This window comes from Equus caballus, chromosome 3 (genome assembly GCF_041296265.1).
Source record: "Equus caballus isolate H_3958 breed thoroughbred chromosome 3, TB-T2T, whole genome shotgun sequence".
NCBI classification, from domain to species: domain Eukaryota; kingdom Metazoa; phylum Chordata; class Mammalia; order Perissodactyla; family Equidae; genus Equus; species Equus caballus.
The window spans coordinates 77,157,142-77,184,815 of NC_091686.1; positions in this window are offsets into that span (position 1 = coordinate 77,157,142).

Sequence of the window (27,674 nt, forward strand, 5' to 3'; positions counted from 1 at the left end):
TCATAAACATTTCAGAAATGTCTGAATAAAGGTGTCATCAAGGAGCAAAATATGTCAATGATTTGAAAGGCACATGCAAAATTATATATTTAAATTAAAAACTCCAAATGCTAAATCAAATGCTACATAATAATAAACGTGTTAAGTATGCCAGGATATGAAGTACCATGTTATGTGTTGTATTAAAACTTTATGTATTAATTACCTCATTGAATCTTCATGAATGATTTGGTTTTATTATCATCTTCAAATTGTAAACGTGACAACTAAGGCTCAGAGTGATGTTGCTGTGCTGTGGGCTTCACAGTTAAAACTTGGTTGATGCGTGTTGGAACCAAAGTCAGAGATCTCAGACTTCTTTCTCTTGCGTGGTTGCTAGTCTGCCCTGACATTCTCTACAGTAAGTATCTTGGGAGAAAAATGGAAGAGGAAAGCACTTGGAAATCTCACACAGTGCAAAATAAAGCACTGATATAGAAAATGAATTTTAGAAGATAAAACTCAGAGGCTCTGTTTAGTCATATAAAGAGCACAGGTTTTAGAGTAAGACAAATCTTAATGAGATTTCTTGTTCCATGAGTCGGATGAACTGTATGAATATGGGAAAATTTATCAGCCAGTCTGGGCCTCAATGCTATCATCTGTAGCACAGTTATGAGAATTAAATCTGAGATTGCCTATAAAGCCTCTCGTGCAGACCCAGGTAATAATGAGTGCTCACTAACAGGTTAGTATTATTGCTAGGGCTGAAAGATGAGCCAGAATAATAAGTGAAGAGAATAGAAATGTCAACTTTTTTTAAAAAAAGCAACTTGCAGTTGAGCCAACAATAACACTTTCTGACACTATCTGACTTGACCAATCTTTCACTAAGGAATTCTTTGTTTTCTATATTTTGTTTTGTTTTCTGCTTAAATTATAAACTGAGGCTCAAGAAGGGAAAAAACAATGAAATGAGAAAAGGAAATAGAACTGACCAGCTCTATATCACTTTAAAGATATAGTTTTCCTAGAAAATTGTGACTAAAATGAAAGTAATGCCACTAAGTCAAATTATAATCAATTATTATAAAACCTATACAGTTTATGTAAATATTAAGGACATTGTTTTTGAAACCTAGTAAGGAAAGAAAGATTAAATAGGCCTGGCGTTTGCAAAGTATTAGATGAAGAAGAACTACTCTTGCTTTATATTAGCAAATACAAAATGAATTTACAGGAGTGAACAGTAAAGGGTAAAAGTAGCAAATTATAAAAAGCAGTGTGGGACAAGATAGAAGGCAATTATTATATAACGCAATATCTTCATCTGCCCTAAAAATTGATCCCAAAAGTTTAACATCCTGATAAATACTTTCACTCATACCTCACAGTAATTAATCATTTCCATTACAGGTCGTACTGCTGTCACTTTCCCACAGACAACACTTCTTGGGTCATGTCACTGTCTGCAAGCAACACCAGCATCATTTGTTGGTTCTCTTTTCACACTAAAGCAACGAGCTGAGGGTGAAAGCATAGCTACTGTTGATAATTGGCAAGATATATTCAGACTCAGAAACCTGCTTCCTGGATTAAAACATCCATCAATGTCTCAGCCATACTCCCCATCTGTCTCGCTTAAAAAAAAAAAAGGTGAGTAGCCAAGAAGGAAGAAGTTTTTGAATCTTTGATATTTAGAAATGTACATAGCTCAAAAAAAAATATTTTAATCTCTTTTCCCCTACTTTCATTGTCCTTGAAATTTTTTAAATGAATCAGTATTGTGATGCTGAAATTTTCACTTCATGTAACTTTACTATTTAATATGATGTGTTTCCATAAAAGGAAATTATAAAAATGATTGGATTTCCTTCCATATATGAAAATCATGAAACAAATGGACATTGTTTTATCAAATCCTTAAATAGTACACAGGAGAAATTTATTAACTGTGTGCTATCATAGTTAGTAATAACCACACACACACGCAGAAACAGACACACAACTTTCTCCATGAGAATGTAGAAAAAGGTTTTCAAAACTGTCATGGGCAGAAATTTTGTTTTCACAGAAGGAATATATTTGAGTAACACTCATTACTGTGTTTACTGAAAAGGTAAAGCTGATTTCAGTATTTTTACCTGGTTTTAATAACAGTAATGCATCTTATTTTTATCGAACTTTATCATGCACAAAGTGTCGTTATAAATGTCACCACTTTTGATCCTCAATACAACCTGCAAGTAGGCAAGGTGGAATTATTCCTCCCACTTTATAGGTAGTGAATCCGGAGTTTAGACAGTCATGCGGCGAGGAGGCCGTAGTGCTGAAATGAAGATCCAGCTCTTGTGATTCCCATATCACTGCTCGTTTTCCTTTAGCAAATAATGTGCTAAACTATTGTGACCTTTAAAAATACTTCTTAAGTCAAAATATGATATAATTTTTTAAAGAATAAGAAAATGTAATATGTCGAAAAAAGAATATGTCAGGCACTGAATGAGACACCTGGATCCAGAGATGGGTGGAATAAAATTCAACTTCTCAATAACTTCAAGGTCTAGTAGGAGAGAAATTATACTTAAAGAAATAATTACAATACAACGTTTTTAAAAAAATACAACTATATAAGACTTGCCTCTAGTGGCAGCCAGGACTTAGATCATGAAAAGCCTTGAATGCCAATCCAAAGATTTGATTTCTTTTTCCTTACAGGTAATACTATACAAATGAAACGTAAGCAGGATACTAACAAAATAAGATTTGCATTTCGAAAGTTCATATTAGCAGTAGCGTGGAGGATAGATTGGAGGGACATGAGGAGAGAATTCAGAGGCTATTGTAAAAATCCAGAGGAAAGAGAGGGACGAGAGATAATAGATAATAAAAACAAAAAATGAGAATAAAATTTGCATAATATATAGCCAATTAAATGTTAGAAATAATGAGCGGCCCCCAGAACACTTAGAGAGAAAGAGGTGGATGATGGCACCGTTCAACAAAATGAGAAATATGTAATAAACTGCAAGTCTCATGGGAAGATGTGAAGGAAAGGTGTTTCATGACATCTAGTCACTGTGAGTTTGAAGGGCATAGGGACAGTAAATCACCAACCCCCAGTGAAAGGCTGAAACTAGGTAGAGAAAGATCATTGAGAGACTGACTTTAATAGAAGTAACCACAAATTTGAAAATCAAGCGAGCAGTTTCTAGGTTTTTTTTTTTTCAAAAATAATAGCAGAAAAGGAAAGGAAAGAATTTCAGCCAGATTCTTCAAGTGTCAAAACTACTTCTGAGTTTCAAGTTAACCATGTTTTCATCTAAGACTACTATTTAAAATACCAAATAAATTACAAGGGAGAGGAATTGGTGCTTTAGGATCCTTTTTTATGAGAATGTATTTGTTAGAGAGAGATATAACTAGACACTTAGAAAATATGAATCAGTATTTTCCTACTTCCTTTAACAGAATTAAAATTAGTGGGAGCCTAATGGGTGACAAGTGGAAAACAGTGGATGGTTTTCTCTTTACTGTAAAAAATAATTTAAATTTGCAACATTTGATTCTTAGAGAACAGTATGGCAAAGTAGCCATCTATAATTGTCACTATCTAAGATACCCAGGAAAAAATTGAAAAAGTGTGAGTCACTGAATCCTTCATGAAACCAATTAAGACAGATTAAATTTCCTTTTCATCCCCTCCAACCTCAGAACCCTAAAAAATCCAATTTATCCTATATGAATCTGGGTTCAACTATGTGTGTAAAGAATACTACACCATTGAAATTTTTGGTTGCCTTGACATATAGTATACAAAACATCTTATAGTTAGCTTTTTAGAGGGTAAAATGTAATTCTCTCAATGATAAAAATATGGTTGCTTTCTGAGAGTTTAACTGATTAAAATAAATTTTACTTAAAGAATACCATTAGCTATCTTTTGTAGTGGGGATAAGCTATCTCTCTGGGAAAGCTAGAATACAAAGAAAAAGAACTTGAAATAGAATCAAAGAATAACCATGTAAAACACACGGTTTATGTAGTGTATAAAAAATAAGTTAAAAGGAGAGGAGTGACCTGTATGGGACCTATATTTATTAATTTCTATCTACTATTCCTCTCTGGATTGAAGGGACCTATAGTCTAATGTGTTATAGAGATGACTGACTAATTGTACAAATTGGAAATATCTCAGTTTTTTCCGTAATATAGGCAATTGGAAAAAGGCAATTGGGCTGGCCCCATGGCTGAGTGGTTAAGTCTGTGCACTTCACTTCGGCAGCGCAGGGGTTCACCAGTTCAGATCCTGGATGCGGACATGGCACTGTTCATCAGGCCATGCTGAGGTGGCATCCCACATGCCACAACCAGAGGCATGCACGGCTACAATATACAACTATGTACTGGGGGGGCTTTAGGGAGAAGAAGAAAAAAAAAAAAAAGGAACATGGTAATTGTTTTCAAATATATTTCAAAAATGACTAACATGATAAAAGTATTAATAATGTTTCCTATCATACCAAGCTAAAATACGTAGAAACCCAAATATAGGATGCTATATTTTACTTCATAGATGAAGAGGAAATAAAGAGCAAAAGCTCTGAACTCTAGTTATCCAAGATGACCTGACTAAAATTCCATTGACTAAGTTCTCATTAATGAATTTTAAAACTACTTAAAACAGTATTTGAATTTTCCATGAAAAAAACTTATCATCGGTGGTCAGGAAAACAAACCGTATTCATGGGATTTTGTATAACAAAAAGTTTCCTTAATGAAAAGAGTGCAGAAATTTAAATAAACTCACACACTTGGCATTATTGGAATCCTAGCCCCACTACTTACACATTAGTTAGGAGTGATTAAACTATCTTTCATTTCTCGGACTAATTTTCTCATCTGTTAAATAGGAATAATATCTACCTAGAAGGGTTGTTATTAGATTGGAAATCACAAAGGTGTAAAACCAAGCAAATTTCCTGGTACTTAATACGTTCTCAAAAACAGACAGAAAATGCAAGTTTCACTTTGTGGTCTTTTTCTGTCATGGACATACTACTCACCTTCAAATAGTTTATAAATAGCATGTTGTGTGATCTCATGGTATCTCCTTTTCCTATAAGCTTCTCCTCCATAAATTCACATGATCAGCTCAATCACATCCTTCAAATCTTTGCTCAAAAGTGACCTTATCAATGCCTGTCCTGAATTCTGAAATTTACCCATCACTCCTAGCCTCAGCATCCATCATCCCTCTTAACTTGCTCTCTCTTTTTTTCTTTTTTTCCATAACAATTATCTCCTTTCAACATCCAATATATTTTACCTATTCATATTATTTATTAATTTCTACCTACAATTCCTTTCTAGACTGCAGACTTCAAGTAATCAGATATATTTTGCTGTTTTGTTTTTTTTTGACGATGAGAATAGTCATTTAGAATAGTGCCTGACACACGATATGCATTTTAAAATATATGCTTTTGAAAGAATATCATTAATTAGATAATCCATGGTTCTAACACCATTTGCTGTGAATATTACCCAGAATAGGAAAAAAATTGACCTATTCCAATGTTTAGAAACAAGCACACACCAGAATGAAAAAAATCTCCCAAAGGAAAAAAAAATAGAAAGCATACTAATATAATCTGAAATTGTTACCCCTCTTCCAGTAGAATGAACAATAGCCACTTAACCGACATCACTAGGTAATTCCAAGCATTTTACCTAACTCACTGGATTGCTTTTTGAAATTTAATTCTATTTACATCTTTATATTCGGAGATACTATTCAATATGTCAATCTCTCTTATGCATATAGCTGTTCAGAGTACATTTTGTTATACAAAATATTAGAAGTATTTCTATGACAAGAACTGTGTATTTGAGAGCAAAAGATGTAGTGTTATAAACGACTTTAGATATTCAAATGCAGAAATTCATATTCATCTATCTTTCTAATTCATCTGTGAGATGTAAGACTTGTACTCTCCTTGGACTCCCTGGAATTTATTTTATCTCTCTTTAGCATAGTGCTACCTCTCAAATATGCATTCCCTTCACTCTGAAAAGACACCACACTGGGATGGGCCTTGCTCTTACATAACATAGGGGAAGAGGCACATTTAAAATTGTTGGAGATGTTCATATTTAGGACTCTTCTTCAAACATTCCATTTAAGGTGGCTATACTCTTCCTTATCTCTAACCCTTTCAAACTGGCTCACTGTACTTTTTAGACCTGGAGGAAAAATTAGCTTCAGCTAAACCATAGACACATTTCTTAGAGAAACAAATTTTTTATAGAGTTTTCAGAACTGGAAGATTCGGGATCTCTTTATTCTCTGAAATCTGACAGAATTCAAGTTCAAAGAAATGAGAATACAAGGCACAGCTTGTTTTTATTGAGAATAGCATTGAAATTGATCTATGTCTAGTTTATATATGATAATTATGAACACTGAAATCTGAAATAACCATTCAGACATCTCACTTTCTTGGATTCAGTTAAACATAACAAACAAGTTTATAAATGAATGTATTCTACACACAATAAAACCTGACTTATTCTGAAAGAAGCAGTGAATGCCTACTACACACATGGCACTCCCGCTGTTCCCAGAGAATAAAAAATTGAATAAGAAATAATCCTGGTCCCTAAAATTTTACTATTTATGATAAACCAAAGCAAAAATTAGGTACATGGGGAGTACAAAAGAGGGATGCTAATTCTGACTGTCGGGGTGAGTAAAGGCTTTAAAAGGGAGGCTGCCCTTGTGGAGGCATTAAAGAATCTTTGTGATTTTGCTGAATGAGGTAAAAGGCTCCTAGCTAAAGTAAGTACCGCAGAAAAGGCATATAGGCATAAATTACTCAGGTTAGTAGAGGATTTCATAGGTGCCTGTTGTGACTGGAACTTTAGTGTCGTGAGGAGATCTACGGACAAGAAAAAGGTGGTGAAAGAAAAGTGAGAGAATTATTCAAAGCCACACATTTTCAGAATCTTAAATGCCAAACTTAAGACACTAGATTTTACTGTATATTTGTCATGGAAATTTTGAAACCATTTGAACAGTGTCAATATTTGGAAAGATAAGTTAGTTGTCTTAGACAGAAGTGTAATGACTAGATACTAGAGTATCAATTAAAATGTTAAGTGAAAGATATGATTGTATTACTACCTGCATCAAAGTACCAACAGAGGCGATGATGACATGTTTTTCATGACGGACACTCTTACATATAAAAGAATGTTTTCTTTTAGTACATAAACCTATTCCTGAAATCACCCTGAAGATACTACCTCCTAGATTTCAGGAAACTAGATATATAATTTGATTACTTACTCGTGCAAGGCAATGACATTGAGTCATTAACCTATGCTAAAAACAGTAAAGTGCCCAAACAGGACTTAAGTGAGGCTCTATGTGAATGGACTATGAAAGGAGAGTTTTTCAACTGGAAAGACAGTGATTCTTTTTTTTTTTTTTTTTTTTGAGGAAGATTAGCCCTGAGCTAACATCTGTCGCCAATCCTCCTCTTTTTGCTGAGGAAGATTGGCCCTGAGCTAACACCTGTGCCCATCTTCCTCTATTTTATATGTGGGATGCCTGCTACAGCATGGCTTGATGAGTGGTGTGTAGGTTCGCACCTGGGATCCAAACTGGTGAATCCCCAGCCATGGAAGGGGAGCATGTGAACTTAACCACTATTACCACCTGGCTGGCTCCGAGAAAGACAGTGATTCTTAATGACAGTTTATAGGTCTCTAGTATGAAGCCAGTCTGTCAAAACTGGAATTTATTTTAAAATATCTTGTACAATAAAATAAAAAAGATGAAATCCTTGGGACTAAATATCACAAAAACATTATTTCTAAGGGCAAATAGAAAACTTTGTTCAGAGAAATTAAAGAAAACTTTTAAAATCTGAAAAAGGCAAATAATTGTGAGGGAAAAAACAGTGTTTATGATTATGCCTCAATAGTGCAAAATACCAATTCTCCTGAAATTGATCTATAGATTCAATATAATCCCAAGCAAAATATCAGCATAATTTTTTGCAGAACTAAACAAACTTATTCTAAAATTTAAGAACAGGAAAGATTCTTCTAAGAAAAAAGTGGAAGAATTGACTCTGCCAGATTTCTAGACTTACTATAATGTTACGGCAATTTAGACAATGTGGTAGGCAGAATAACGGCCCCCTAAATGCTCTAATCCCCAGGGACTATGAATATGTTACTTTGTGTGGTAAAGGGATTTTGCAGTTGTGATTAAGGTTAAGAACTTTAAAATAGGAAGATTATCCTGAATTATCTAGGTGGGCCCAATCTAATAAGGAGATTATCCAGGATTATCTGGTTGGGCCCTATCTAATCACAGATCCATAAAAGTGGAAGAGAAAGACAAAAGAGTTAGTGAGACAGACGTGAAGATAAAAGAAGAGACATAAGAGAGTCAAAGTCTGAGAGGCACTTCACCCAACATTGCTGGCTTTGAAGATGGAGCCAAGAAATGTAAGCAGCATCTAGAAGCTGAGAACAGCTGTCAGTCCGACAACCACAAAAAAATGAATTCTTCCAATAAGCCAAATAAGCAAGAAAACAGATTCTCTTCTACAGATCCTGGAAAGGAAGGCAATTCTACCAATACTTTGGTTTTAACCCTGTGAGACCAATATCACACTTGTGGCTTACAGAATTGTAAAATAATCAAGTGGGGTTGTTTTAAACAGCAAAGTTTATAGTAATTTGTAACAGCAACAATAAGAAACTAATATAGACATTGCGATATTGGAGGAAAATTAGATAGATAAGGAAAAAAATAGGGAGTTCAGAAATAGTCTTATACATATGAAGGCTTTACATATATGAGATGGATTTGAAAATTAATGAGGAGATAATCTTTTCAGTATATGATGCTGGGATAAATGGGTGACATTTGAAAAAATAACATTATTTGGATCTCTAAATATTAAAAGTAAAGCAGCAAGATCTTAGAAGATAATATAGGAGAGTACATTCATTGTATATTTATAAAAAGACACCATTAAAAGTATGCAAAGGCAATGTTCAGAACATGTAGCACTGGCATACTTCAGAGATATGACGGGTTCAGTTCAAGACCACCACAATAAAGCAAATATCACGATAAAGCAAGTCACACGAATTTTTGGGTTTCCTAGTGCATATAAAAGTTATGTTTACACTATACTGTAGTCTATTGTGTGCAATAGCAATATGTCCAAAAAAATAATGTATTACCTTAATTAAAAAATACTTTATTGCTAAAAACTGCCTACCATCATCTGAGCCTTTAGCAAGTCATAATCATTTTGCTGGTGGAGTGTCTTGCCTCAATGTTGCTGACGGCTGACTGATCAGAGTGGTAGTTACTAAAGGTTGGGGTGGCTGAGGTAGCTTCTTAAACTAAAACAACAATGAAGTTTGCCACATCGATTGACTCCACCTTTCATGAATGATTTCTCTGTAGCATGTGATGCTCTTTGACAGCATTTTACTCACAGTAGAACTTATTTCTACTCAAACACTGTTGCTGCTTTATCAACTAAGTTTATGCAATATTCTAAATCCTTTCTTGTCATTTCAACAATCCTCACAGCATCTTCACCAGGAGTAGGTTCCATCTCAAGAAATCACTTTCTTTGTTCATCCATAAGAAGCAACTCCTCATCCACTAAAATTTGATCGTGAGATTACAGCAATTCAGTCACATCTTCAGGCTCCACTTCTAATTCTAGTTCTCTTGCTGTATCCACTACATCTGCAGTTATTTCCTCCATTGAAGTCTTAAACACTTCAAAGTCATCCATAAGAGTTTGAATCAGTTTCTTCCAACTCCTGTTAATGTTGATATTTTACCTCTTCCCATGAGTCACAAATATTCTTAATAGTATCCAGAATGGTGAATCCTTTCCAGAAGGCTTTCAATTGGCTTTGTCCAGATCCATCAGAGGAACCACAATCTATGGTAGCTATAGTCTTATGAAATGTATTTCTTAAATAATAAGACTTGAAAGTCAAAATGACTCCTTGATCCATGGGCTGCAGAATGAATGCTGTGTTAGCAGGTATGAAAACAACACTCATCTCATTGTTCATCGCCATCAGAGCTCTTGGGTGACCAGAGGCATTGTCAATGAGGAATAATATTTTGGAAGGAATCTTTTTTTCTGGACAGTAGGTCTCAATAGTGGGCTTAAAATATTCAGGAAACCATGTTGTAAACAGATATGCTGTCATCCAGGCTTAGAGCACAGGCAGAGTAGATTTAGCATGATTCTTAAGGACCCTAGGAGTTTTGAAATGGTAAATGAGCATTGACTTCAACTTAAAGTCACCAGCTTCTTTAGCCCCAACCAGAGAATCAGCCCATCCTTTCAAGCTTTGAAGCGAGGCACTGACTTCTCCTCTCTAGCTATGAAAGTCCTAGATGGCATTTTCTTCCAATATAAGGCTATTTTGTCTACATTGAAAGTCTGTTGTTTACTTAGCTAGGTCTTCTGGATGCCTTGCTGCTTTACTTTGAACTTTTATGTTGTGGAAACAGCTTCTTTCGTTAAGCCTCGTGAACCAACCTCTGCTAGCTTCAAAATTTTCTTCTGCAGTTTTCCCACCTCGCTCAGCTTTCACAGAATTAAAGAGAGTTAGGGCCTTGCTCTGCATTAGGCTTTGGCTTAAGGAAATGTTGTAGCTGGTTTGATCTTCTAGCCAGACTACTAAAACTTTCTACACAGCAGTAAGGCTGTTTTGCTTTCTTATCACTTGTGTGTTCACTGAAGTAGCAGTTTTAATTTCCTTCAAGAACTTTTCCTTTGCATTCACAACTTGGCTAACTGGTGCAAGAGACAGCTTTCAGCCAATCTTGGCTTTCAACATGTCTTCCTCACTAAGCTTGATCATTTCTAGCTTTTGTTGTAAAGTGAGAGACACGAAACTCTTCCTTTCATTTGAACACTTAGAAGCCATTGTAGGATTATTAATTGACTTAATTCCCATATTTCAATATTGTTCTGTCTCAGGTTGGTCGGTGGAGCAGTCGGAGCACATAAAACACTTACCAACAAAGTTCACAGTCTTATTTTGGTGTGGTTTGTGGTGACTCAAAACAATTACAATAGTAATAGCAAAGACTACTGATCACAGATCACCATAACAAATATAATAATGAAAAGGTTTGAAATATTGCAAGAACTTCCAAAATGTGAACCAGAGACATGAAGTGAGCAAATGCTCTTGGAAAAATCGCATCGATAGACTTGCTCAATGCAGAGTTGCCACAAATCTTCAATTTGTATAAAACACAATATCTGTGAAGCACAATAAAACAACTATGCCTGTATTATATAATATATAAAGAACTGTAAGTCTCCAAGAAAAGTCAGACCCCCTCAATAGGAAAATTTTGTAAGAAAGTTGATCTTTACTAAGACAAGTTCAATTGACCAGTAAACAGATGAAATAGTAGTCAATTTCATTAGTAACCAGAAAACTTCAAGTTAAACCAAAAGTCCCACTCCAAAATTGGAAGAAGGAAGAAGAGGAGGAGGAAGAGGGAAAGGAAAAGAAAGAGAAGGAGAAGAAAAAGGCTAGACTTCTGGTTTCTAATTACACACGGAAGGACCTTAGCACTCATTACTCCATCCTAATAGCAAATAAAAACCTGAACAGAATAAAAGATCAACAACTTTTCTTGGATCTGTGAGAAACCAGAGGGCACAGGGCAAACTACCATCCCCAAGAGTGCAGGGAACAGAAGTGAATACAGGGAGTCACAACTTACTAGAGCAGAGACTCAGGAGTTCAAACCTATGTCAGGACCAGTGCCTACCTAGGAAAATATGAACTGTAACTGACTAATTTTTGGAGGCTAGGTGTGGATAATTCTGAGAGTTAAAAACTCCACAAGGACCCAGTCATGGAGGGGGTGGCCCACAAGCAATTTTGTGAGTTTTACCTCAGGAAGCTCAACTAGATTCTCACAGTAAATAACAGAGAAAAATACCCTTGTGCTTCCAGCAGGAAGAGGAGAAAAGGAACCATTTTGAAATATCCCAGAGCACTCTGTTTTTCTTCACAATGCCTGCCTGCCCTCAGGGGAAGCTAGCTAACCAGAGCCTAATCTGGGGGTTATTATCAGAGTCTAGCTGACCTGGGAAAGGGAAATACTTACCTCTAACTGGCTCTAGTCTTCCACATGAAGAAAGGAAACATCCAGGTGTAGCCAACTCTACGCATCCTGTCCCACCTAAGTGGGGAGAAAAATTCTGAGAAACTCTTGTAAAGTTCACAGTCCAAAGGAATAGGTTCAGTAAAAGACTGAGACCTAATCATAGGACTATAGGATAATTCCCTTTCCCCCACACCTCACCACCTCATTACTAAAAGCCTACTTACAATGGTTTCTTTTACACAGTACATCATATCCAGCTATCAAGAAAAAATTACAAGGCATAACACAAGGCAGAAAAAAAACAAATTGAAGAAAGAGAGCAAGCATCAGAACCAGAAATGGTAGGAATGTTGGAATTATCAGACTAGGAATTTAAAGCATCTATGGTTAATATGCCATTCTAGAAAAGGGAAAACAATGGAGGCAATAAATTATCATCAGAGATTGCCAGAGGTTGGGGTTGGCAGAAAAGAAAGGATTTCCAGGTCAGTGAAAATACTCTGTATGGTACTATAATCATGGATATATGTCATTGTACATTTGTCCAAACCCTTAGAATATACACCACTAAGAGGGGACTGTAATGTACACTATGCACTTCGAGTAATTATGATGTATCATGTAGCTTCGTCAACTGTAAGAAATGTGTCACTCTGGTGGGAGACATTGATGAAGGGGGAGGCTAGGCATGTGTGGGGACAGAGGATATACAGGAAATCTCTGTACCTTCCCCTCAACTTTGCTGGGAACTTAAAACTTCTCTAAGAAAATAAAGTCTTAATAATAAATAAATAAACAAATAAATAAAAATGGATTCACCAGCAGAAATCACATTCGATAAAGTTTACTGCTGAGGATGTGGAGTAATTACATCTCCTATTGAATACTGGTGAGAATGTGATTGAAAAATCACTTTTTGAAACAGTTTGCCAGTATCTCGTAAAGGTGAAACTACATACCCTGTGCTCTCAAATCCACTCCTAGGTATCAGCTAGTAGAAGTATGTGGTATGTACTCCAGGATACGTATACAAGATTATTGATAGCAGCATTGTTCATAATACTCTCAGACTGGAAGCTTTAAAAAATATCCATCAAAAGCAGAAAAAACATATGCAAACTATTTTATAGAGCAATGAAAATGAACAAGTTACATCTACACTCTTCTACATGAGGTGGGAGAATTTGAAAAAGAAATGTTAAGGAAATTGGCACACAACAATATGGAGAGCGTTTAATTCCCATTTACACAAATTTCAAAACAATTTTCATGATAATGCTTAGAGACATATACCTATTTGGTATAACTATAAAGCGAGAGGATGATCACCAGAAAAATCAAAATAATGATTACTCAATGTGTAGGAAGGAGAGTTTCTTTCAAAAGGCAATCAATGACTTTGGGGAATCTGGCAAAATTCTATGGTGTTTACATAGGTGTTTGCAGTACAATATAGCAATTACATCACTTTCATTTTTTCCTTTTTGTGTTTTAGACATTTTTGTGTAGTGTATTGACTTCCACAATAAAAATTTTGAAACAAATAAAATTAAATCATTTCTTTTCCCTAATGACAGCCTGCAATGACCTCAAATCACACTTAAAGTTAAGCCCAAAGTACTCAGAACGATGTATAAGGATTTAGCTTGTCTGGCCAGCATGATGTATCTGATCTCATCTCCTACTTACTCTCTCTTGCTCCTTCTGCTGTCCTCATATTGGCCTCCTTGCTGTTTGTTGAACACCTAATCCCACTTTAAGTCTTTTTTATTCGTTCGTTCCTCTGCCGGGGACATTTTTCCCAAAGATTTCCTTGTGGCTTCTCCCTCACTGCATCTACGTCTTTGCTAAAGCTTTACTTTCTCAATGAAAAATCTGTTTAAAATTTTCAAGTACCATTTATCCTGAGCCCCACTGCTGAAACTTCACGTTCCCACCTCCCTTTCTTTATATTTCTCCATATTTCTTCTGACCACTTAGCTCACTACACATTTGATTTACTTATGTGGCCATTTGTTTATATTTTTGTTTTCATCATCTATGTAAAAATGTTAGCTACATAAGAGCAGGGAATTTCTGTTAAAGCAGCAAATGAACAATTGAATGAATATTTATGATACATAAATTTCTCATGACTTAAAGGATTTTGCCTATGATGAACATAAATTTGATGATCATCATGCATTTAGTTTCAAGTCTTACAAATTTTGTGTGGTGGTTTTTTCCAAGAAGTGTTTTTACATGGGATTGTTATATAATCAATGCCTTATTTTATTTATCAGAATGTGGATTTAATCATTAGCATTCTGAATCCAGTCTTGCATTAAAAAACAAAGTTTTATTGTAAATAAGTTCCTTGTTCTCTGGGAAAAAATATTTACCATGGCATGATAGTGTAACTGCACCACAGAAGTACAGCATCTCAGGGTTTATAAGAGTAAGGATTCCAATAGACTGGTCTTCAGCTAGAGAAGCCTGTATTTGAAGACAAAGTGAATGCCACATATGCAAAGAAAAATTGTCAGTAATTTTGTAGGTAGAGGGAAACTTGGCAGATTTTGCCTGCTGAAGGAAACTTTGACAGCTTGACATACTTTAATTGGCTGTCTATTCCAGGTATTGAAGTGAGCATAAGAAAATACAAGAATAAGAGAAGATTGGGAATAAGAGGCAAAATTATTTGAAGAAACACTGAAGAAAAAGACTAGAATGATGTATGCAGAGCTGCAAAAGTATAAATTAAACTAGAGAGAGCACTGGGAAATATGAGAATGCTGTAATGTACCAGAGTTAACGGTTAAGAGGAATGGAATAAATTATGAACCAGGAAGTGTGAATAAAAAACGTGTAAATAAATTTTTGTTCAAAAGCGTGTTTAGATCAAAATATTAGTGTTAGAAAGAAACTAGTTGAATCAGAGAGTAAAGATTGCCTTGGCAGGAAAAAATAATCAACATCTGTCACTTTCTTCCTTTTGGGGTGATATGTAAGAACAACAACAATAAAAACAATAGTAGGAAACCCCCTCAGGTGCCAAGGTACGGAGAGAAATCTGAAATCTGTGCTTTTGGGAAGAGTGATATAAAAGTCAAATGAGGAGGGGCTGGCCCCGTGGCCGAGTGGTTAAGTTCGCGCGCTCCGCTGCAGGCGGCCCAGTGTTTCGTTGGTTCGAATCCTGGGCGCGGACATGGCACTGCTCATCAAACCACGCTGAGGAAGCGTCCCACATGCCACAGCTAGAAGGACCCACAACGAAGAATATACAACTATGTACCGGGGGGCTTTGGGGAGAAAAAGGAAAAAATAAAATCTTTAAAAAAAAAAAAAAAAAGTCAAATGAGGAAAAGATACCAGCAGAGAGAAATGGTCTAAAAGTGGCAATTTTAAAGTGCTATCGAGGTTAACATCATGTGGCTTGGGAAAGGTCTAATGGAAGATAAGGAAAATAAACTTCGGAATGTGAATATATGAACAGCTGTGCATGGAAGCGGTATTAGCTGACATGAAAGTGAGAAAGGTGAAAACTGATTTTACACACATGTACACACACGGAGGATTGCCATATTTTCTACCTACTGAATTTTGGACTTTGAAAGATGGCAAATATCTAAGAGATAGTGATTAAAAAAGTAACAGATTGTAATAGCCTAAAATATCAGAAAGACCTCCTCTCACTAAAAGTATAAGGGAAAAATTTGATAAAAGAAAAACGAAGGTAAAAAATGTTGAGCAAAATCTAATGCTAAATCATATTTACAAAATTCCCTGATGGGAGCCATCATACTCTCCACACACACATACTATTGGTAAGACAGTAAAACAGGGTAACTTAAAGAAAATAATTTTTTTTTAAATCCCCAATTAAAGAACTATTTAAAACCATTAAATTTGAATGTCAATAAACATTATATAAGAGCAATGATAAATCAGTGTAAGCCAGAATGAAAGAAAATATGTATTGACTTATTCCATGATTAACATCCAAAGTTACATTATACTTTTTACCCTATTATTTTGAAGACAGAGGAGTTCAATTGGGGTGTAGCAGATGTGGGTGTGGGAAGTAGTGGGAGGAAAGAAAAGCTAAGTTGTTTCATGTTTGCTGTGTTCAGTAATAATATGTAAGGTCATGGAACTAAACTTCTTGGTTTTCATTGTTGTCATTGTGATTGATGCTGTTATTTTGAAATATATATCCTGATGTAGAAATTATTATTATTAATATTCTCATTACTAAAAATAGGTCAAAATATAGTTAATGCCCTTAATTAATTCTACACATACACATTTGTCAGATGTTTAATTATAAGCAAAGATAAATGTGTCATACTGCCCATCGGGACTGTTTTTTTATGTTATCCTTACAACTTTTGACAGAAATAAAAACCATAGGTTTTTGATAGAAGAAAATGGCTCTTATGAACATTCACACTCAGGATTCATCCTGCAAAACATGATTTCTCCTAAGGTAGCTATGGGTGGCATGCCCTCAGGTAACCCCCAATGACTCACAGCCTTGAGTGGGAACACAATCTGAATTTCTTCTGGCCAACAGAATATGGCAAAAGCGAAGAGGTTTTGCAGATATAATTAAGGTCTCAAATCACTTGATTTTGAGATTTTCAAGAGAGAGATTATCCTAGTTGGGCCTGACTTAATCAGGTCCTTAACAGAGGGACTGGTGCCTTCCCCAAAGTCAGACACTCGCTCTTTGCGGGCCCCCATAAAGTAGGCCACTGCAAGTTCTACAGTCACAAGGAAATAAATTCTGCCAGCAATCTCAGGCAGCTTGGAAGGGAATTTCCCCCAGTGTAACCTCTGATGAAAATTCAGTCTAGCTAAAACCTTTACTGTAGCCTCACTTTAAGACTATAAGCAAAGGCCGTCACTGACAAAATGCCCTCCTTGACCGAACTTTAGTCAAGTTCCGCTGAACCCTCTTTCAATTAGGCTGTAACCGAAAGTTCAGTCTCTGAACCCGATGCCAATCCAAATAACAAGAACAGAGTCTTGAGTGGAAGAGGAAAGGTTTTTACTATGCCAGGCACAGGGAGCAAAGCAAGGGCTCATGCCTCAAAAATTGCCAGGTCCCCGATGAGGAACGGGTAGGGATTTTTATTTGGGGTTTTGGATAGGGGAGGGGAAACGTAGCTTGTGCAGCTCGGCGCATTTCCACCAGCCTGCGTTTGGCCTTGAGAGGCTGCTTGCAGCAAGGCGGTGGGGTGGGGGAGGGTGAGATAGGAGGATGGCAGGTGGGCGTCCTTCTTCGCTGTTGTCTCTTGTCTCCTCTTCCTGTTTGAGGCGGGTTCAAGCGCCGGGAGTCGAGGAGTTGAGGTCTGGGAAGCCTCCGCTCCTTGATATTCTTGAGACAGCAGCTTTCCTGGCAAACTTCAAGGACACATGATTAGCTAAACTTCAGTGTGCCTCCAACTCCAGGCCACCTGGGCTTTTAACAATTTGTAACTCCCATTTAGTTGTAAAGCTCAAGGAGTCCAAGTTTAAAGAAACAGGTATTTACACGTGAGTGGAGCTAGAGAAGCAGGAAAGGGGGTGGTGGGTTTTAGTTTTAACCCCATATACACTGGGTTCAACGTGGGGGAACTGATATCAGAGCTGATGTTAGCCTGTAACAAGGCCTTGACCCATGTCCATCTTTGCATGGCCCAATTTTAGCAAAAGTCCTGCAAGGTCAATTTAGCAAGACTCTTCACCCTTAATTTCCCATCACCTTCAGTGTCTGATCAAATTCTTTATCCCCTACCCTGGTATCTGATCACCCTGGCCTGCCTTCAGCAAGAATCCTATCATCAGTTTCACCAGAATCCCTTTTTATCCCTGATGTTTCCTCTTAGTAATTTTCCATACGATGACCCCCACACTTATATATCCCCACTTGTCCATGCTGCATTTGGAATTGAGTCCAGTTCTATACTGAGGTTTCTTTCCCCCTATTGCAATAGTCCTGGATAAAATCTGTTTTTACTGCTTTAACTACCGTCCAGTTCTGGTTTTTCTTTAATACAGCTAAGCTTTGCCTGGACTCCTGACCCACAACAATTAGTATGTTGTTTTAAGCCATTAAATTTGTGGCAACTTGTTATATCACAAACTAACGCAGTAGCCAACATATAAATGTTTTTTCTTTTTTTAGTAACGAGAATGAAAATTATTAATTCTACATCTGAACACAGACTCCCTGCTGAAAAGAAAAAAACGAGTCCAGAATCTGCATGTGAAGACTAAACAGCACTCTCAAGCACATACTTATAGGACACTGATTTCCTCGCATCTTTTGTGGATCATGGGGTTAGTAAATGTTTTCTTTCCTGCTTGGTTTTAGAATCTTTTCAGGGGCCGGCCCGTGGCTGAGTGGTGAAGTTCTTGTGCTTCGCTTTGGCGGCCCAGGGTTTTGCTGCTTCGGATCCTGGGCGTGGACATGACACCGTTCATTAGGCCAGGATGAGGCAGCGTCCCACATGCCACAGCTAGTAGGAACCACAACTAGAATATACAGCTATGTACTGGGGGGATTTGGGGAGAAAAAAGCAGGGAAGAAAAAAAGATTGGCAACAGTTGTTAGCTCAAGTGCTAATCTTTAAAAAAAAAAAGAGTCTTTTCAAAGTATTTGTAAATAAAGAGTAAAAAAGTACTGAAAAAGCAAACAAGTTGTAATCGAGAGTATTTGTTTTACTAAAGATGTTTTGACAATGGAATGCCTATGGGAATTTAAGAATTGATTGTAAAGATTTTTGGAGATGAATTCTGATATCTTTTCAAGGTACCTGAGAATTATTCACAAAGCCTTTGTCTAGCCATTTCTTTGGAAAAGATTTAAATTGATAAAAGCTCAAGCTTTTAATGTTCTTTCTACTGATTTATGAACATTGTCTGATTGGTTTTACCTGGAATGAACCATTGAGAGTTAAATATTTCATAAGGAAGTATGTTAACTCCAAGTGGCAAGAGACCCCAGGAGAGTAGTGAATAATAAATAACAGTATTTCTTCTTTGTTAGCCTCTCATATCTATGCTTCCTGAATATCATGCTGAGCATCCAAAGAAAGTGTTTTTGTGTGAAACAGAAGCAAGATACTATGGAGCCAACTTCACTCTAACTTCAGAGGATCTCTTGCTGTGCCATCCAGACAATTAAATCACCACATTCCTTTGGTGAGTTACCTGGAATGCAGCAGTGCCTAGAAAATGAAATTGAATTTATCTGTTTTTAACTATTTTCTTGAAACCATTCCAAGCAGGATTTTAAAGCATTGGTTCTTAATGACTGTTTGCTTACTCTGCTATTATATTTCATGTAAATGGATTTTTCCAATGATGGCATATAACACATTTTACTAAGCTGAATAAATCTTAAGTGAAACTACAATAACTACATTGATGAAAACTGAAAATAAAGCAAAGAGTTTTAATGGGCACATAGGAAAGTGGCCCTGTAACATTAATCAGCTGCTGTGACTTCACAGTTTGATGATATATTATGACTAAGATTAATGATAAAGTCAAACCAAACAATAATGCTGAAATAATATTCATGTATTATAAAATTGAAAGGAAGAGATTAAATATGTAGAAAACAAAAACAACTCTGAATGCAGAAAAATAACTCTCATATCTACCATTAACATCATATCTTAAGGAATGATAAACATTTAGCCCATAAAGAACATCTTCCAACTATGAAAGCAGTCTACTTTCCTTCTAAATTGGATAAACCCAATGAATTGCTATTCCAATAACAATGTAAAAATCTCATCCACAGAATTTTTATTTTAATAATGATGTGAAATGGATTATGGATTCTGCTTTGAACTATTCATATTGTCTCATCTTCAATTCTTTTTTAAATTTAATGGGATCATACAACTCAATGAAAATAATAGTGTTTTAATTAATGTGAAAACTAGAAAGATTAATATAACTTACTTCTTTTTTGTAATTTAGGAGATTATTTTTGTAACAAGATACCTCTTTTTCTATATAAACTTACATTTACTGTGTATAGATTTGTCTACTTTATATTATAGGAGGTTTAATTTATATACTAAAATATTTCTTCATAGTAATATCCCAGTTAGAGTTATTCTTTGATGAAAGTCTGTTAAATACCTGCCAGTTTTCACAAAGTTTGCTTAGAAAATTTTGATTGCCTTAGAACATTCATATCAGCGAGCTATGGTGTTAACTTTCATTGTTGATGTGGTCTGAACATTTATGTTTCCTCAAAATTCATGTGTTGAAAACCTAATGTCCAAGGAGATGGTATTAGGAGGTGGGGTTTTGAGAAGCGATTAGCTCATGAAGAAAGAGCCCTTATGAATGGGATTAGCACCTTTGTAAGCATCATAAGAGAGCTTGCTTCCCCTCTCTGCTCTCCGCCATGTGAGGATACAATGAGCTTTGGCAGTCTGCCACCCAGCAGAGAGGCCTCACCAGGAGTCAACCACAATGGCACCTGGATCTCAGACTTCCAGCCTTCAGAACTATGAGAAATAAATTCCTATTGTTTATAAGCCACTAAGTCTGTGGTATTTTGTTAAAGTAGTCCTAGCAGACTAAGACATTGGCTACTTGAATATTTTGCTATTCCTATACTTGAGTTATATTAAAGGAAAATAATTGTGACAGATTGTATTTTCCAAGGAAGATCATATTATCTCTTATCAGACATGCTTGTCTGTAATGTGGCATTGTCACTCTCTCCTCAAGATATGGAGTCTATCTCTCCATCCGTTTTAACCTGGTAGGTCTTGTGACTGCACTGACCAATAGAATAGAACAGAGATGATTCTGCGCCAGTTCCAGGGGTTGACTTTAACTAGCCTGGGAGCTTCCACTGCTTGCCGCTTGGAAGCTGCTCAACTTTATAAAATGCAATTACCCTAATGCCACATGCTGTGAAAAGTTGAAAGTTCATGCCTATGGAGGGTGAGCTATCCTGTGGAATGAGAGAGAAAGAGATAGATAGAAAGACAGAAAGACAGTGACAGAGACAGAGAAACAGAGATCAGAATCATCAAGTTCTAGACATTTGAGAAAAAAACCATGTTGAAAGTGCAATCTCCAGCCAGCACCACATCGATCAGAAATGAACCACCTAGATGAACTCTTCCGGATCTCTGGCATAAGAACTTGGGGAAAATAAAATGACTTTTACATGATTACATTTCAGGGTGGTTTGTTATTAATTGTTCGTATGGAACTTGTTAACTGAAAGAAGGATGCTGCCATAATAAGACAGAGAGGAACCTGGAGGCGTCTCAAAGAGACTGTAAGGGAAGACTGGAAAAACAGTGAGGAAATGGCATTCAGTATAGAGAATGTTGAAGATGTTATGTACTGGGGGAAAGTTTTGTGAAACTGATACCTGTGATAACACGGAAAATAGAAAATATTTTTCGTGAATCTAGAAAAGGAGATATCCAGACAGGAAGTTGAAAGTGCCACCTGGTTTCTTCAAGCTATAGAAAGCCCAAGCCATTTATAGAGGCCTTAGAGGACGAAACTACGTGGAAGGGGAGAGATCAAGTCTATGGAGCTCCAAGGGACCTGACATGTAAGCAAAAGGCTGCCTCGAAAGTTGATCTTCCCGTTTGAGTAGCCGCAGCTGACAGATACCACATTCAATACAAGTCATCCAACAAATCACCTTCCAAATTCCTATGCCTTAAGTTGTGAGCAAAATAAATTGTTACTTTAAGTCACTAAGTTTGGAGTGATTTTGTTCTGAAGCCATAAATAACTGGAATCTAATGACTGTTTTTCCTAAGTAACTATGATTTAAACAGATCACTCCGTAAATTTTTTTCAATTGCAGAAAATGTTAGAATACTGATTCTAAATGTGCCATTAAGGTAATAGAAATTTCTAAACCATAAATAGCGTCGAGATTTAACAGCTGGGTAATTCAATTTTTTAAATTGTTTTATATTTTCTAAATACTGTGTTACTTATATATAAGGAATAATTTTTGGAAAAATATATTTTTTTGTTTATGTTTTCTTTCATTTAAGGGAAGCCAAATAAAATAAGTCTTAACAGTTGACATATCCAAAACTGATCAGTACGTGTCCCTGTGTGGATCTGTTTCCTCTCAGTCCTTTGAATATAGTATTCCATGGTTGTCTGCCCTCCATTTTTGTTGACAAGCTTGTTTTCAGAATATTTATCATTCCTTTCTAGTCAATTTTTCTTTTCTCTCTCTGATAGCTTTCCAGATTTTTTTTTCACTATGTTCTGCAGTATCACTGCAATGAACTAGGGCTGAATTAATTGTGTTTATCCTTTTAGCAGTCTATGTGTACTTCAATTCTGAAAAATTCTTAGGCATTTTCACTTTAAATAGGCTTTTCCACCTACCGTCCTCCCATATTAGCTATGGTTGAATTATAAGTATATTCTCTATTTTCTCAATTTCTCATTTTTAATTTCTTTATCATTCTATGCTGCATTCCAGGTGAACTTCTCAAGACACTCTTCCCATTCAATACATCTCTCTTTGTGTTTAGTCTGAAGATTATGGTGCTCTAGGGAGTTATATTTTTATATCAGTTACTCTATTTTAATATCCAAGATCTATAATTTGATTTTAATATCCCTCAGTTCTTATGTGAGTCTGTCTGTCTTTCATAATTTTGTACTGTTTTTAGGGGTACTATTTTTTCCCTTGTCTTCTTTTAGGATCTGCAACATACTTTAAAATCATTTTGAAATTGCTCTAATGTCTGCCTTTCATTGACTTGCTCCTATTTCTCTATTGTTGATTTTGCTGGCCAGTTTTTTTAGGATTCATTTCTTCACATGCTTGGAGTATTTGCAAAAATCTCACATGGAAAATCTCTCTCTCTCTCTTCTCTCCTCCCCCTCCTCCTCCTCTCTCTCTTTCTTCTCCCTCTCTCCACCTTTGTCCAGTGGTTTTGAATCTGCCTCCTCCTGGCTTCCCAGACCCCATTCTAGAATCAGGAATTATATTGACTCCTATACTGTAATGACCCATGGCTGTTAGATCTAGTTGCTGAGCTAACGGGTGGTTCATCCCAGACCTTAGCTGGGGTAATTTCTTCCTTTCCTCCTTCTTCAAGATGAGCAGCTTTATGAAAGTCAGAGCTCCTAGAAATGGTCAAAGCTTTTCTAGTCTCCTTACTTGCATGGATAATGGAGTCTTAATCCAGCCCTCATTTCTATGCCAAGTAGCTGTTTTTTGTCCTGACTTGCCATTCAATGTCTTTACCCTACAGTGGTTGAAATGTGATGATGCTTCTGCTCACTTAAAGTCCTTTACACTAGAACACTCACAGGGTTGGCATCAATTTATGAAAATACTGTTTTTTTAATTTTAGTTTTGTCATGTTTGGAAGAAAAGGGGAAGTGTGAATTCACAACGCCATCTTGACCAGAAATCCCCTGAGCGCTCACTATTGCTTATGTTTCCCACAAATAATTGTTCTCCATCCTCCAATCTAGACACCAAAGCCTTGACTCTCAATATCAAGCAACACCCATCTTTTCTAGGTAATGATATGCTGTAAAGGATTTTTAGCCAGGGAAGGCATAAGGACAAAAAAGTATTCATTAAAAAGGAAAGAGTTTGTAATGAATGGTTATTGAAACATGTAAATTTCACTGTATAAAAACTATAAAAGGAATAATAATAATAAAATACGCTTTGATAACAATTTCTATTTCCTTCTTATCCAGAAACAGGGGATAGATCTGAACTAGTTGAACTAAGACTGTGCTTTGGAATCTGATTAGTCTCCATTGCATATGTATTTGATCCTACTGTCTTTTGTCATATGTCTTATACTGGATCTTTCATCATTTATCACAGATAGTCCTTATTCTTTCTCTTCTTAATCTTGGTAATAATGGCTGTATAATACTTCTCTTTTTCTTTCTAACCAGATCCTTGGAAGTATGTTTCTCTCAGGAAGGTCTGTGCTCCTGCTCTGCTCAGGATACATGAAACATTTTTTAAACTAACTTTGGTGGAAAAAAATTGGCATGTGCTTTCATCTAAAGAATGATCCCCAGTGACAAAAGCGTGTAAACACCATGAAGCTTCCCACTTAGCACCACTGAACTCTACTCACCGTTAGTAGTTTGCTCTGTGTTACTGTTTAATTACTCCATGGTCAACATCGCATAGGTCAAATAAGTATGCACAGTGTCAAATGCCAATAGTATACATTGAAAAGCATAATTCTTACCTTTAAGGAATTGCAGTCTATTTGGAAAGACAATGAGAAAAATTTTCAATACATTCATTTTGTTTTGCGCATGTTAGATTGAAAGAAGAGGATGTGAGCCACAGAGTGATTAGAAGGGAGAAATTGTCATGACAGTATGACATAAGAAGAGCCTAAATCATAATGATGGCATACAAATAAAGAGAACAAACCATGAAACACAGCAAAAAGGAGTCAGTATACCAGAAGACAAGACCTGAGAAATAAAAATAAGAGGAGGGAAATATGATGATAGTAATAATAACAAGGGTGAGAACAGTAACAACAGGTTACATTTGCTAGGTGCTGACCAACATATTTCAAGCAGAGGAAAATAAAATAATGCTAGTGCCAGTGCCAGAACCTGGAAGTAGAAGCAATTTTAATGAGGAAAATTATTGCATTATAGAAATTCCAAGTTTGATGTGACTGTAGGCCATGCCAAAAGAAAAGCCCTGAGTCAGCTGAAAACAAGAAGTATACATTTTCAGGCATCAATGGAGACAGAATTTTAAAAGACAGTAAAATAAGGTGGAGCAGAGTCTTGAAGAACACTCAAAATTAAATGAGAAATACAGAGTGTAATTTATCTTAGAAGATTCAGTTACTTTGATCAAATCTACATAAGTTCTGAGGACTTAGAGGGAATTTTGCATTTTATCACTTCAACAGATAAGTAATGAAGCAATGTCTTTTTTTTATTACTTTTTATTTCTAGATCTTCCTTAACATGAATATTTATGCTCTAATTGTGTGGCTTAATTGCCAAATAGCATTTCACTACAGCATTGAATCCCTATGGTAAAGCCGTGACAGAAAACTAAAAATTCTGCTGCTGCTTTCTGTAAATGCGTTCTCATTTCCATCTGTAATTTAATTCAAAAGAAAAGTTATCATTTTAGACATGCAGAAACATGAAGCATGCCTGAATCTATAATGGCCTCTGGAATTATCTCTTTGCAATGTCTTAAATTACCTTGAAGCACACCATGAATTAATAAAACTGTAACAATTTTCCTGGAATTTTTCTCAAGGACAAAGATCCAAAAAGAGAAGAATTCCCAGGATATGGGTATTGGAGTGACCATTCCACTTTGTTTTTTATTGCTGTGTTATTTCACTCTAATGTTTTCCAATAAGCTAGCATATGCAATAATGCTAAACAAACTTCAAAATGAACAGGTTAATATGGAGCTTGCATAGTTTTATTTCTGTCCCTTCCTACCTTGGCACAACAGCCTACTTTGTGGAGCATTCCATAGAGAATTCTATAACACTGGGTGGCGCTCTGTACTAACAGAAAAATATTTATTTAGCTTGCATATAGGTTTTTCTAGCGTCAGTTCATTTTTGCAGGCTTGATATCAAGCATCACAAGACATTATTTTGCTGGTCCTTCTGATATTCCACTCACACAAATGTCTGGTGCAAATTGGCCTATTAGCAAGGAAATGTCAACCATGCTGCTCCAACTGGGTGACATGTTCATGATAAAGCATTATGACAAATAAACTGGAAGAAAATTAAAACGTTTGATAGAGAAGCATTTTTAGCTCATGGTGGTGACTGAGGATATTTGTTGGAGGGACACATTAAACAAATTACAAACTTTCATAGCCAGAGAATTCCAATGTAACATCATATTTTTTACAACTTGGTTGGTTTTAAACAATGATGCAATAATTCATCAAATGTAATATTGAGGTCATTTAATTTACTCACCTGGATCTTCCCAGAGTCTCTCACACAAATTGAACTTCTTCAGGAAATTGAATGCCAAGATATTTATATTCAAAAGGGATAAATATAAAGGTTTCTGAAATGTGAACAGAGTATTTGTTGTACAATTGAAGAGCAAAAAGTACATTATAAGAATGTATTAAACAAACATTAGAATCTCTGATTATAATAATAACAGAACATAAAATATATTTAAAGGGTAGGAGCTTTTGCTTTTACTCTTATAAGTGATGTATAACTAACATGCATTGTTTTTTAAAATTATCACATAAAGAATAATATTAGCATCTGAATGTCCTCTTTCACTAGCACCCTCCATCTGTACCCACCATTTTATACTCTATACTCAGAGACAAAAATTGGTACATCCATTTAGTACTTTTTACATGCATGAGGTACATTTATATATATGCACATTTTCTATTTTATTCTAATAGGATTATATTATGCATGTGGTTCAACAATTAAAAACAAGTCATAATTATCATTCTGTGTCTACATAAAGGTCTAATCGATTCTTTTTAAAGCAGCATGATATTCTATAATGTGAATATGTCATAAATTCTTTAACCATGCTTTTTAATTGATTTTAGGGGTTTTTTTACCCTTTACTACAAACGATGTTGCAATAAACACTCCTCTACACATATCTCTGTGCATGTGTGTATTTCTGTTGCATGGATTTTAGAAATAGAATTGCTGACACAAAAGGGATGCACACTTTCCTCAGTTTGTCTGATTTAGCATTCCCTCCAACAGTGGTAGAAGAGTGGCTTGTTGGAATCTCAACTCTAGTTCTTAATGAAAATGAACAGCATAAATTTTTTTAAATTTCCTCATATGTAAATGTTGGAATGCTATGTCTCTGCTGTTTTCATTGCTGAGTATATGTGAAATTGTGGATTATTTTATATTTTTATTGGAATTTATGGGTTTCTACTTTAGAATTACACATTCAAATCACCTTTGGATATTTTCAGACTGGGTTAATTCTGTTTTTTGTATGGCATTATAAGAGTTTTTATATTAAGTATATTTTCTTTCTGTTAATTAATAGCCATTGTAAATACTTATTCCAGCCTGTCATTTGTCTACTAGTGAGACAGGAACCAGCCTAACTAACGAGACAGGGCCATCTGCAGGGCCCCTCGCCTAACAAGGTAAGACCCCTAACCAATCTGCAAACTAGGAGATCAGATAGAGACCACCAAGATCTACATTCCACTGTTTCAGGACTTCCCACGCATGCACCCTAGCACCCAGGAGTTGTCTGAAGGTGACCGTAGCCCTATTAGCATAGTAAAAATCACAGCCAGGGGTGGAGAGCTAGCATGCTAATGATGCATGCATCACAAGTTGTAGCATGCTACATGACAGTGCAGGAGCAAGCACAGCCCCACCTCTACATGCATAAGAAGGCCCTCCTCCCCAACCTTGACTTAATAAAATCCCTACAATCCCATTCTCTAAGGAGCTGGTCACCTGCCCCTTTTTCTTTCCACACTGGTTCCCTT